This window comes from Aythya marila (genome assembly GCF_965140915.1).
Source record: "Aythya marila genome assembly, chromosome: Z".
NCBI classification, from domain to species: domain Eukaryota; kingdom Metazoa; phylum Chordata; class Aves; order Anseriformes; family Anatidae; genus Aythya; species Aythya marila.
This window is the reverse complement of record NC_139080.1, coordinates 86,960,525-86,975,205: the sequence shown is the minus strand read 5'-3', so window position 1 is coordinate 86,975,205 and position 14,681 is coordinate 86,960,525.

The following is a 14,681-nucleotide window of genomic DNA, read 5'->3' as shown; positions in this document are numbered from 1 at the left end:
TCAGCATTAAATGGAAACCTAAGTAGTACTAGCTGAATCTGAGACTTGAATCAAGAAAGATCCTGCCTCTGCCCATTCCTTCACTGATCTTTGGATTAGAGGCAGAGGAGAGCCAATGCCATACTGAGACTCAAGGAGGGAGACAAATGTCCCAAAGGAAATAAGTGCATGTTTATGCTGGCCTGCGTTTACCAAGTGTCATTCTCTTGGGGAAATAGGCATTTCCATCTGTTGCAGAGACAGAACAGAGTGAAAAATTCTATTCTCTGTTTCTGAAAACTTCTGTCTGCAGTAGGTATGCCTGGGCTGGGGCACAGAAGAGGAGAAGGAAAGGCTGAAAGGGGATGGTGTCTTCTGGATGTTGTCAGACCCTCTGTTGTGCACTGGAAACAGCTTAAGGAACTTAATGTAAGACTGCAGTTTCCAGTTTTCAGTACTGAGGTTACTCAGGCAGGTCAGCACTCATCTCAGAGAGCTAAATAAATAGTTTCCAAGATTTAGTTATGAAAAGAAATAAGCACATATGTTTCTTCCGTTGCTATAACATTGATCAGGAACAGAAAAAAAAAAAAAAAAAAAAAAAAACCACTTTGTCCTAAACCACTTTTCTTCCTCACCTATGCTGCTCGGGGGTTTCTGCTTGGTGGATCCTTTGCTAATCCTCCGTGACAAAAAGCTGCCTGCCTCCAAGGAGCTACCTCCACCTTCAGGAGTGGTCAGGTCTAGCACTTTTATCATGCACACTAAGAGGAGACATAATCAATTCCCCAGCTGGCACTTTGCACTGAATACCCACTTTTTCTGTCTGATAGCAGGACTAAATTAGTTATTTAGCAATGAGACCCTAATTTAAAGTGAGCAACTGCCCTGACAAGGATCATTGTTCAAGTCCGTCCCCCCTTTGCTTTCAGATGAGAGGCCCACAAATCCCTGGAAGGTGATAAATAGACAATTAGACAATAGATATATTTTGTTAGTTCTACAAAGCTCCCTGGTGCTGTCAGACTCACAATAAAGGGGGCTCTGGTAAATTGGTGGGCAATGAAAGCCAGCTGTACGGTCATCACTCCTACAGACACAAAGCCATATGTGGCCATTTACAGGACATCCCTGAGAATAGATTGAGCCACTACGACCAGGGGGAACTAAAAATACTTGACAAAGTTGTCTGCTCTTCATTTAACAAGAATAAAATATCTAATGGATTGTAATGGAAGCTATCAATCACCCTTGCATAAGGCACAGATTTAATATTTTACTTTTCACTATTAATGCAAGTTTTTATTCATCTGTGGTTAGTAAGAAATGTGTGCACAAATCTCCTGTGTGCACATGATGTTGTGTAACTGCTAACAAATGGCACGGGCCCAGCAGCACCATCATAAAACATACCCAATCCTAAAAACTGTGAGAGAGAAAATGAACAAAGGGGACCATAAGCAGGAGCAACAGCCTGATCAAAGGTAATGAGAGATCTGCTAGCCCAGCCTAAAAAATATTCCATTTAAGTCTTGCAAATAAGATGCAGTTTCTTCTTTTTACTTATCAAGCTCTTTCTTAGCAAGGAAATTGGAGTAGGTGTTAGGGAAATTGGCTAAAATATCAACTTACTAAGGAAAAAATCCTGAAGTACTTTTCCTGGAAGAAAGTCAGAAACTTCTAGCATGCACTCAATTTTAGAGAACTAGATATTACGGTAGAGTTCAGCACTGGACTTGTGCAAAGCAACATGGATTTTGAACATGGAATTGAGCACTATGGCACACAGTTCATTCCACAACATCCTGTCTTCCATAGCACCATACAGAGCAGAATGTGGTAATCACATGAGTTTAAGGATGCAACTTCATAATGCTCTGTGCAGGGGATTGTCCAATCAAATGCTAAATTTCATGAAAATAAAACTAAAAATATGTCTTCTGTTATCACTGGTATAAAACAAGTGCGTTTCCTCCATCTTTCACTTGTGTGCAAGAGGAAGGCAGACAAAACTGTTACAATGTGTGGAGCTGATATTTATTAACCATGGTGCAATGAAAATGTCACAAGATAAAAAATCCCCTCCAAAACATCCATTAGCAAGTCAAAAAGCAGTACATATTTGTGTTAAGATTTCCACCCCCATGAGATAGGAGTTTTTGCTGTGTATTTGAAGATGGCATATGCTGTAAAGTATCTGTCTGCTCTCTCCTGCCTATTTTTAGCTTCTCTCACAGGACAAGAATCATAATTTATTTTGCAGAACACCAAATGTCACATTCTATGAGTACTTTGTTGTACAAAATACAATATAATATCTGGAGAAAAGTGACCTTCCATAATGGAAGTGTCCTATAGAACTAATAGAAAATGATAACCAATAGGTTTTACCAGATAATTATATCCCTCTTCTAGAACAGTTTAAAAAAGGCAAGGACATCTCTCTCCATAATGTTGTACAGTTATGGCTTCTTCAGTGTGGTGTGAGGTTTCACTCTCAATTCATTTATAATCAAATTTGCTTAATCTCTATCCATTTCTAAGAAAATTTACCATATGTGCTTTCAAGGATTTCAGACACAAGGCTTAACCTTTGGACTCCAACTGACCAATACATCCTTTCTGCAGGCACAGTGACTTGCCATAAGCTTACAAGATCTACACAGTCTTCCAAATCTAGCTTAACTGATCTTAAATCTATTAAGTTTTATTTTTGTGGGAATTGTTGACCAGGTAACAATTTTGGACTTCTTTATATACGGCTATAGCCACAAGCAAATGCAGATTTTATATCTCATCTGTAACTATGGAGTGCCATCCTGAACAGAGAACTGTTTTGAGAGGTCTTTTTTGGACTTACTATGAAAGATTTTATCGGCTTTATGCGGCTATGATACAGATTGAAAAGTGCTCCTCCTGGTGCATGATTATCCATGTCAAAATAGACTAATAGTTTATTCACCAGTAATGTACCAAATACTTTAGGAAGGGAAGAGAAAAAAAAAATAATCCTCAAAACACAAAGACCTCCGCTTTTCGTTCCCGCTGCATTTTACTGAAATAGTAAACATGCCCTCTTGTGGCAACAAAAGTAAGGACAGACAAATAAATGCACTAACAGCCTCATATAAGAAATGGGCACTCTTGCTTTGATAAGTTCAAGAAAGGAATAGAAACATGTTCCCACCCAAAGTTACAGAAATATCCACACCTCACTGAAAATAAATAAATAGCTTTCAAATAAGGACCAGAATAACAAAATCATAACACACAATAACATTCCTGTTTTTTTTTTTTTTTTTTTTTTCAGGAGAAATGTTTGCATGTCAGGAAACACGAGACATGGAATGATTCCTGGTTCCTGACAACGACTTTAATCTGTTTCATGGTATTTGTTCATAATTTGTGTTAGGACACAAATAAATGAATAATAAACTGGCCTACCAAGCATTACAGACATGCTTTCTACTCAATAGTCTAAGTTACCAGTGAGTTGTACTGGTTCCTGTTCCTGTCTGAATCAAGGCTTTTCCATCGCCTTAGAAATCCAAGACTCAGTGCAGGCTCCCTTACAGAAACAAGATAAAGGTAAAAGTTTACACTAATCACTGTTTCCTTGAAAAATCCAGGGCTGAATCTCATAATGTTGAATACTGAAGGGAATCCCTGGAGATCACCTGTCCCAAACTCCCTGCTTAACCAGGTCCACCTAGTGTGAGCAGCCCAAGACCATTGCCAGTTGGGTTTTGAATATCTCCAAGGATGGAGATGCCACAACCTCTCTAAGCAGTATGTTCCAGTGCTCAGTCACCCTGCTAGCACAGAAGTGTTTCCTCATGGTCAGAGGGAACCTCCTGTGTTTCAGGTTTTGCCCATTGTCTCTTGTCCTGGCACTGAGCACCATCAGGAATGGCTGGGCTCCATCCTCCTTGCAGCTCCCTTCAGGTATTTAAATAATATACTGATGAGATGCCCTTGAGCTTTCTCTACTCTGTGCTGAACAGTCTCCAGCTCTCTCAGCCTTTCCTCATAGGAGAGATGCTCCAGTTCCTCCATCACTTTTGCATTTCTGGGAGGCCCAGACTTGGATGCTACACCTCAGAGGTGTGCCACCAGTGCCGAGCAGAGCAGCAGGGTCACCTCCTGGATCTGCTGGAGACAGTCTCAGCAGGATGGCCTTGTCATTCACAGCTGGCCCATGTTCACCTTGGTGTCCACCAGAGTAGGATCCCCGGGTCCTACTCTGCAAAGCTGCTTTCCAGCTGGGCGGCTTCAACAGTTATGCATGCGTGGGGTTGTTCCTCCCCAGGGGCAGGTCAAAGGGCACTTGCCTTTGCTGAACTTCATGAGGTCAGGCCATTTCTACAGCCTGCTGATATGTAGGCAGATTAAAAATAATAATAATAATAATAATAATAATAATAATAATCTCTAGATATGCATTTAAAAACAGGGTCTGTTACTTGTAACAGTTGTCCTCACAGAGACAGTCTTTCTGATGATGTAATACTTGAATGCTTGGACAGAAATATCAATGTCCACACTCAGAAATACATGCACTGAGAACATGTACTCATACTTTATAGAGAGCACATTGTCCACACCTCATCCTGGTCTCTAAGAGGAGCCACTGTGATATATGCTCTGTGCATGTGTCCTCTCTCCTCCATCGGGTATTGATTACTTTACTACAGCCAAAGTCTCTTCAGTTACACATGAAGGGAGCCAGAAGGGGGAAGAGTAGTGCAGGTACTATCTGATATGTAGGAGACCAGGGCTGGGAGGGGTAAGAAGCACACCTCTGATCACCCAGGAAGAAGAGCAGAAATCAACCCCCCTCTTTGTGCATTTCTGCACTAAGATAGGGAAGGGAAAAGATAGGTTCAATATTTTTCAGTCTTTTACACCAAGCCCTAGATCTTTTTGTTTCCAAGAACAGCCATGTGTAGAGAGATTCCCTTTCCCAGATGTGCCTAGGCTGGATGAGAAGAAGATTTTGCTAGGCTCAGGAGAGAAGAAGATTTTGTGAAGGATGTAAATGTACTACTTTTTGGATTCTGCCACAGATACAGCTCCTAGAAGCAAGAGATCATTGAAAATTATTTGTAAAGAAAGTCTTCTGCCGTGCTGGCACTGTGGGCTTTTACAGTCATGCCCCAGCAATCTCCAGCCAACAGGGAAATGAATCCAGAGAAGCTTCATGAAAAGGATGAGAGGAGTGGTGAGGGTGAAGAGGGCGGCACAAGTGGTTGGTTCATGCAGAGGGGTTCCCACAGCACCAGGAGAGAGAAGCCTCTGAGGATGATTGCTGAAAGTGGCAAAAGGAGGGAAAAATGCAAAGTATTAAACATAGAGAAGAAAAGTTCTGAGAAGGAATCACAGGCATGTGTGATCTTACTGACAAACCAGCTCCGTGTCCATGCCCTGATGGTCTGAGCAGCACCCTGGGAGCCTTTCTGCCCTGCCCACAGCCTAGGATCTGATTTCCACTCCCTGAGGCTGTTGGGCCCTTGCTCAGCCATGCAGTGCTGTCTATATGCCCTCAGTCTCAAGGAAAATCAAAAGCCATAGACTTCTGGGAAACATTAAAATAAAGTCTGTACGGACAGACGGGCTTCCAGGACAGGCTGCTATCCATGAAGCACAGCTAACCGGGGGGTGGGAAGGCAGAACCTCTCAGAAAAGCAGATGTGCGTGCTTGGCCCTCGTTCACCTGCACGTGGCAGCAGTCCCCAGATAACCAGGAACAGCTCTAGGCTTGAACTTCCCCAGGCCGTGCTCAGGAGGCAGCAGGCCACAGAACCAGGCTGTGACTAGAGTGTGAACCTGTGGAGATCTGCAGATGGTGCTCCACAAGTGCAGGCTGGGCCCAGCTCTTTGCTATGGGAAATGAAAGAAGTGTTTCCAGGGATGTTTTGCACAGGAATTTCTCTGGCTGTGTTCTGCAAGGGGAGATGGGGGTACTGCTGTTGGGGCGAGGCAGGAAGAGTCCCAGACACTGAGGGAGGTGCAGAGGTGGTAGGGATGGGCTACGAGGAGGATGGCATGCGGCATCTCCTGCTCTGCAAGTGACTGCCAAGGTTACGAGGGTAAGTGTGAGGTAAGGTGCATGGCACAAGAGCACACAGCTGTCCTGCTCACTCAATTACTGTAGTTAAATACTAATAATAAAGAAAGGGCTTGTGGAGAAAAGCCATCGTCAGGGCCACAGTGACAAACCAGCGCTGTGCTGCACAAGCACTGGGCACCGCCAACCCCATCGGGTTGACATGGTGTCACCAGCCGGGGAAGGACAGAGGTACTTACTTTATGTTGCTGAAAATTCTAAACCTCAACAACAACAACAAAAACCAAAAAAAAAAAAAAAAAAATATATATATATATATGTATATATATATAAAGCCATATATAAAGCCATTGGAGCTTCAAATGTGGTGAAATTCTGGCTTTTTCCTTTCAGCAGAGGAATCAATGCTGAGGTTAGAGAAGCTGCATCTGAAGTAATATTCATATAACTTACTGCAGAAAATACAACATACTGCTCAGCATCCTTCAGGGGAAAGGTTTGGTGTGCTGCTTCTAAATGGAGTTCTACTAATTATTTACAAGGCATACCCTTAAAGATCCATTCTAGGATTAAATTAACATAAAATGTATTAATACTCAAAAATCACCAAACAGGATGTACTTGCAAGGGATTTTTTTTTTTTTATTATTTTGTTTACATTTGATAGGACATAATGAGGCCATCTTGGTGCTAATTGTGTCTCTGCCACAGACATGATACAAGAGCACAGCCCACCATTGTTGAATGAAATTGCCCAGAAAAGTAATTGCTTTTCAAGATGAGCTTGTGCTCATTTATATGATTATGATTTGTTGATTAACCTTTTTTTTCCTTCTTTCTGTTCTGTGCATAGTAAGCAGGATCTTCTTCTTTTGTAACTATCATTTTAATAAAACTTGGCATGCCAGCAGCAACCCAGAGATCATCATGACCTGGCTGTGACCACCTGAGCCCTACTTAGTCAATTTAATTAATTTACCTTGCACAGTCCCTGATATCAAATTTAATCAATTCTCTTTGATACACCAAAAACTAACTGGCCACTCTTGTTATACTTTGTGTGGGGGTTGTAAAAGCTCCTGAGTTTTCCTTTTTGAGAAGAAATTAGCTTTTTCTTTAAGACCACTGCTAAGTGAAACCATATACATGAAAAGCAGTTAGAATGACGTTCCCTAACAAGATAAAATAAAATAAAATTGAATTAAATTAAGTAAGCTGTATAAATCCATTGAAACCATCTGAATGTGAGCAGTGTGGGATGTCAAAGGAAGAGTATAAGATGATGGCAATCACCTTATTGAGATTTTATCTGAATATTCCCACTCTAAGCAACGATTTACAACTCACAAGCTCCAGACACCACATTTTTAGTGAGATGTATAAACTAAGGAAAGTGAAAAGGGGACAGGGATGCCCCACTAAACCTCAGGTTTATAAACTGGTTGCAGAAAATCAGAGAGAGAAAATAAAATTAAAAACAAGTTGATTATGCGTCTTAAGATCTGGTCCAAATTGCAAAATCACAGTGTATTAGGAAACCAAACCAAAGCAACACAAAATAAACAAACAAACAATCAAAACAAACAAACAAAAAAGAAAAAACAACAAAACAGACAAAACAAACAAACAACAACAACAAAACAAAACAAAAAAAAAAACAAAACAAAACAAAAAAAAAAACATACACACAGGACCACAGGATTTGAAAGCACCACAGAACACAGAAAACCAATACATCATTTCATGCTGCCCATCACACATTATCTCACAATGTCTCAGAGCAGCATAGACAAGTGGGTGACTCATAACTTGCTTCTGTGGTCCCCAGAAGTCTCTGGAGCCAAAGTGAGCAAGACAAAGGTCCAGAAAGTGTTTTCATTGTTGTTGTTTTTGTTGTTTTTGTTTGTTTGTTTGTTTTTAGGGGGAAGGGAATGTCTTTGAGCATCATGATTTTTATTTTTTATTTTTTTTATTTTATTTTTTTTTTCAAAATCATCTGCTATGGATATGCTGAAATGATTCTCTCCTCCTGCTGTGGAGCCAGCTCCTTTCTGAGAGAGATCTGTCTGAAAGTCAAGATATGCATTTCCCTTCAGGTTGAACAAAACATCTCCCCTGACCCTGAAAACAAAGTCAAGAAGAATCATGTTTTGCTTCAACCCAGGATGACATGCAGTGGCTCCCGGTTAGCTTTTCAAAGGGAAGGGAGACCAGTAGGCCCATCACTCAGATGAGTTAAACAGTTGAGTTACACTCCAAGCCCTGGGAAGACAAGGTTGGTCAGCACAAGGGTGCGGGGAAAACCCCTGCGAATGAAGACATGCAGGCAGCATCAGGTCTGCGGCACGTCAGGGGGCCACACGGTCTGCAAACCTCTCACCACGGGGATTACTGCCCCTCCAGCCCACTGGGGCTCAAGAAGCTGGTGTGCAGGTGGTACCCCCTGCCACTGTCACCATCCTTAAGCTCAGCAAGGACGGTGCTGAGCCCAGGATTGATAGCAACATGCACGAGCCACGTCCCCACACCAGCACACAGCAGCTCTGACGGCTGCAGAGCTCAGGGTGTCACCACTGGTCTGCATGATTCGCCATCAGAGTACAGCAGCAGCGGTCAAAAATTCAGGGTCTGGGGCACTAAATGCACATTCACCTAAGATACAGCTGCAGAGGCCTGTCCACCACAACAGCTGCTCCCACACCAGACCTTGAGCCCTAGCTCTTCCACCTCTGAGAATCTGATCTCATCTGACGCCCACACAGCTGCAGGTCCCAATCTCATGACACCCCTTCCAGGCTGAGTGCAGCTTCCCTTTCTTTTTTTAGATGCACAGGCGATCACCTTTCATGGGCTTGTTGCAGTCTGTTATCTTTTGCTTTAGTTTTTTTATTACAGAGGTGCATATGAAAGAGGGTTCTTGTTCTAAGCAGCCCAGACCTTAATGTTAAGATCCCTTTTTACTCCACAAATTCAACAGAACTGAAAACTTATTACTACACAAAATAGTTGAGTTTCTAACTGCAGAACTTTCAATTAAAAGAGAATCTATATTTTTCTGAGTATTTGCAGTAAGATGTTTTAAAATATTGTGATGAGGCCACTGAAAGTGTTTGAAGGATTTGATTGCAGATCTTCACATTTCAAAATGAAGATGCCACTACCAATGTCAGGAAGCCACTTCACTACTTTGTCTTACCTTTATTTCTCTCTGCTAACACTCAAGACTGACTCATCCAGCAACTCAGTTACATTTTCTGTTTGCCTGTGAAACCCAAATCTAGAAAATGAGTGTTGGAGCATGGCTGGATGTCTTGTATGACCTCTTCCTTTCCCGGATAGCTAACAGTGTTCAAGAAAAATAGCTTTGATCAGAAATTTCAGATTGCAAATACAAATTTAATATTAACATTTGCCAGCAACATTTTTCAAGGCAAATCCTGAGCATCTTTCACACTGAAAAAAACACACACTTCTTTTCCTTCTGCTGCAAAAGCAGTTCTGCATAATGCTGCCTGTTTTGTGCCTGCTGCTATATTCCTTCTCAAACTTGTGGAATTCTGCAGAATTTTGCTAGCATTTCCCAAGCTGTGTGAGTCTCCCTGCTCCTGGTGGGGGGAGGGGGATTTTGTGAGTCCAAATGCAGAGCATCCTCCCTCTGACCAGACCTTTACAGGAAGACCCAGCTCCCTCACTCCAGGGAAAGGCCTGATGTGAGTCAAGAGAGGTGCTAGAAAACCTGCTACTATACCTCAATTTACTGATTTCACTGAAATTACCAAAGGAAAAAGAGAATACAGGGAAAGGAGGTCATGGGTGTGAGATGAAGGAGGTCAGAGCTGTCACCGACTGGAAAGTTCAAAGTCTTTGGGAAGGTGAAACTGGTGGAGCAGGAAGGGAAGATGAGGATGAAGGTCATATAGATGAGAAGGGACACAAGAATGTGGGTCAGAGGGCAGTTGGAAGAAAAACTTGTTATGGGTGAAAAAAACTATTGTTAAGTGTGCTGAAAGGCAGAGTGTAGTATCACCATGGCATTGATCAACAACAAAACCTCAAACCCCAAGAGCTTTCATGGTGGACAGGCTGTCACAGGTGTCTCAGGTGAACTTTGAAAATGGAGGTATCCCTACAGAAAACAGGGGCAGACAGCTTCCTTTTGAGATCCTAGGCTGTGATGGGTGCCAACTCCCACCTGGCATGAGGTTGCCCCTTGGCTGCTCTCCCCTGACCCTGCTGGAACTAGCACAGTCCCACGTCTGCCTACAGGGCAGCTAACGTGGACCTTGCCAACCTGCTGCCAGCACAATCAGCACTGCAAACTGAACAAGCCATGGGTGTAGGAATCCATTTAACCTTGCCTGAGGGATGCTGGGGGGCATTCCCAAAAGCAGAGCACTGTCAGGGCAAGCAGGGTCTGCAACCTCTGGCAGAGGGGCAGCAATAAACAGCAAATCATTAATTACTGACAGGTCTCCAGCAATATTACAAATTGAATCAGAACACGGATGATGCAAGAGAAAGATTACAGGATTGGTCTTTAGGGGGTTGTTGGGTAAAGCATTTCTAAGCAATACTGTTTTTCTTTGCTGTCCTTCCACAAAAAGAAGTTCACTGAATTAAAGGCATCCAAAAATATAAACAGACTGTATTTTCCCAACACTTGAACAGGCTTATTGCTTCCACCATTTATATTTAACATTAAAGTTTAATCATGAAGTAGTTAGCTATAAAAAAAATATTAAATGAGTACAGAACATACAAAAAAAAATTAGTAAGTATTTCAGAATGAGCACTTGAAAAGAAAATTTATGCATACATACAATGGAGAATTGCAATTAAAAGCTCTAGGGATATGAGAATGATTTGTCCAGCCATTACACAGTCATTTCAATTTAAATTAAAATTGTAACTATTTTCTAGTCTAGTAAAAATATATGGTGTCACATTAGGACTTTTAATGTAGCTTTCTCTGGGGAATGCAGAAAAGCTAGTTAGTAGCACATAAATAACTATATATTAGAAACTGAATAAATTCTCTGCCAAAAACCTAATACGATGAAAACAGAAATGACAGTGGATTTCTCTAATGATTTTCTCTAATGAAGCACAGCCCTCATTCTAAGCCAAGGAAACAGTTGATAGGGTGTCTGAATCTACATGATTTTGTTAGAGCTGACTGACAAAAATAAATACATCTGCCTGATCTATTTTTTAACTTGATGAACTATATAAATTATGCTGCATGTTGTTCAAAGGCTATGATAGTGTTATCTAACACTACAATCTTCATCTTCTCCTAGAAAATACAGTATAAATTGATTGTTCTTTGCAATATCCCTACTTATGGAAGACGGGACTAGTCGAAGTTTTAAGTGTAGGAAAACACGCTTTCAGAAATAGACAGTGTTTTTGGTGAGTCAGGTAATTCAAATCTACTTAAACACACATATCCAACCAAAAAAACCCCCACCATACTCATGCACTGTTTCTCATGCAATAGGCTTAATGTGGGCCCGTATGGCTTTTGGGATTCTAAAAGATCTTAAGATGTTGGAATGAAGCGCTGCTGTTCTCAAAGTCAGATTTAATAAAGAGCAAGATAAAAAGTTATGCCTGCTTCACTCACTGCCACTGTGCTCTGGATTTCACAGAAACATGAAGAATCTGGAGACCACTCAGTCCACTCCCCTGCTCAAGCAGGGTCACCTTGGGCATGTTGCTCAAGGCCATGTCCAGTTGGGGTTTGGATATGTCCGAAGATGTAGACTCCACAACCTCTCTGGGAAACCTGTGCTGGTGTTTGACAATCCTCACTATGAAAAGCTTGTTTTTAAGTGTGTATATAACATCTTGTCTTTCAGTCTGTGCCCATTTCCTCTTGTCCTGTCATGGGGAGAGGCTGACTTTGTCCTCTTTGTAGCCTCCCTTCAGGTATTTACACACACATCAGATCTGTAAGCAGTGCCTATCGGACTAAATAAGAGACTGGTTAGTGAGGTATCGTTTCTTGTACTATGGTGAGTAAGTTTTAACAGCTCGGTGTAGATTGTAAATGACCAATGTGCAGTCCCACATAATGAGTGAACCTGGATGAAGGCGAAATACTCCATGTGGGACTTGTGAGAAAATGGATCTGTGAACATCTGCATGTATTTTGAGGTCACAGAAAATACCTCCTGGGTCTTCAACAGGCTCTGGGGACAGGAAATGCACAGCTTTTTTGAAGCCACCTTTCTATTATAGCTCTCAAGCACCCAGAGCCTAAATCTTTAGGGATTGGTGGTTAGCAACAAGTTCTAATGATGCAACTAACATTTTATCAGTCTCTCTCAACAAAACTTGGTTGCATTTTGATATTTGATAAGCTTCCCATATGGCATTCCTATTTGTATGTGCAACGCTTTGCTATTTTCATACATTACAGATGTCAGAACAGGAATTCTCTTAGTTAATACAGTAACTTTAATTAAGTTAAACAACGTGTAAGCAATTAGACTAATAGCTTCTACCCTGACCAAGCCTGGAAAACAAGTCTGTGTTGTTTTTCTTTGTGGTGTGTTTAACCAACTCTGACTCTATGGACTTAGTCACTACGTTAGCTTCTGTATGTTAACATATTTTGTTTTTTTCATTCTCCTCCAAATTTTATTTTTCTCTGATGAAATCACACAACTCTGTCCCAACCTTAACAGAGGCTAGTTACAATTTCTATTCGTCAGCTTCCTTTTACACACACAGCCTGCCTCTGTTAAAGCACCCAATTTTGAGAAGTTCTGAAGAAAAGAGGCAGGCAATATAAGAATGGTATTTTCTATGAAATATATATATGTGTATGCTAGAATTTTTAAGAAAGGGCTTTAATGCCTTTACATTTACACCTTTGAGTGGTAAACAAATAGGAGTCAAGGCTACTTATATACTTGGAGAAATTGTAGCATCACAGAGAGATAAGACTTACGCTCAGTGGTAACACTATGAGCACATTTGTGTGCAACGAACATAAATTAAGTTTGACCTCTAAAAGAGGTTCCTAGCTAAGAGACTGAAGTAAGGATAGCTTCCTAGGCACAGCATACCAACTGATTCCAAGACTGACTAATAGGTATGATGATATACAACCTGGCAGGCTGCAAGACATGCGGTCAGAACTCAGGGAAGCAAAACATGCATCCTGGCCCCGTGTGCCTGCCTGTGGGGGCTTCTGTAAGCCTGGCACACCATCCATGCTCCTCTTTACCCACACAGCTCATTTTTTGGTTAACTCTCATTTTTGTCTCCTTCTGAACCCCACCAAGGACCAGCTGAAATAGAATTCCAGCATTCTCGATAAAAAAAAAAAAAAAAAGAAGATTAAAAAATACCAATAGCAAAGTATTAGTTTAATTTCAAAACAAAATAAAATAAACAACAGGAAAGAATCTTGCTTCTTGCCCACTCTGCCGATTCTTATCGCCAGATGTCATTCATTCATAGCAAGGAACATTAGGAAGAAAAAAAAAGGCTGTAGCTTATGAAGAGGAACCGTATTTCACACACCAGAGCTTGTAAGACAACTTGAATCAATTATCTCCCAATTGTTTTTAGCTTAAAAAGAACGAAGGAACAAGACATCTTAATTACTGTTTGTCCTTTCATAATATCCGTCTTCTCATTCTTAGGGACCACACAATTTTCAAGCAGAACTTTCTCCTAACTACTGGCAGTACAGGTATTTAAGGATAAAAGGATAATTCTGTATTAATTTCTGAATATAAACTCAAGGAAGGTAAAAGCAAGCCAATATTTCAATTCTGCATCCAATTTGCTTTGCAGTTGGGGTTGGTGATCTAAAACATATCACACTGTTCATTAACTAGACTTTTATCAATATGCATCATTCAATCGGCCCTTCTATTTTCCTATCCTTATTGCAATTCAGATCAAGTTCCATGCAGAAGCCAAATTCTTGGGGAAAAGTTTGTATTCAAACAAAAAAGCAAGAAAACAAGCAAAAAACAGTTTGTTCAGTACTGCAGTACTCCAGATATGGACCAGCTACTGCCCTTGGATGCACTGCTGGCATTTTTGGCTGAGTTCCATCTGATATTTAGCAGGCTTAAGTTTCAACATCCAAAAATCAAATAGAAAAATCAATATTCCAGCTGGAGGAGCCAGGTACAGACATTATTTAAGTGCTGATATGAAACTTTTAACACTAATTTGTTGGAACGATAGATTAGGTATGCTTTTATCAACACAAACACAATTCATGTGCTGGTCACACACCTCTGATAAGATATCCTTCACTGGGTGGGCTTCACCACCTACATTTGTATATTAGCACTGGTGAGGGATGTTAAACACGTGGCCGCTTCCTCCAGCAGGTCTGGCCCGGCACAGACCAGTGCCACCCAGCATGGGTCTGGCTGTCTGCTGGAGCCCAGCTTCTCTGACTGGGCCAGGGGACACAGCTGCAGGTTCAGGCAGCAGTGGAGACAAGCACATACCTTAGACACACGGGCACAGCCTGTCTGTCGACATTCACTATTTACATCCCTCTATTTCTTGTTTCTGACTCCCCCTTTTCCTTATTTTCCCTTGTGCCGAGGTCCTCAGATAACCTTACTGAGACAAATACTTCCACATACTACAAGAA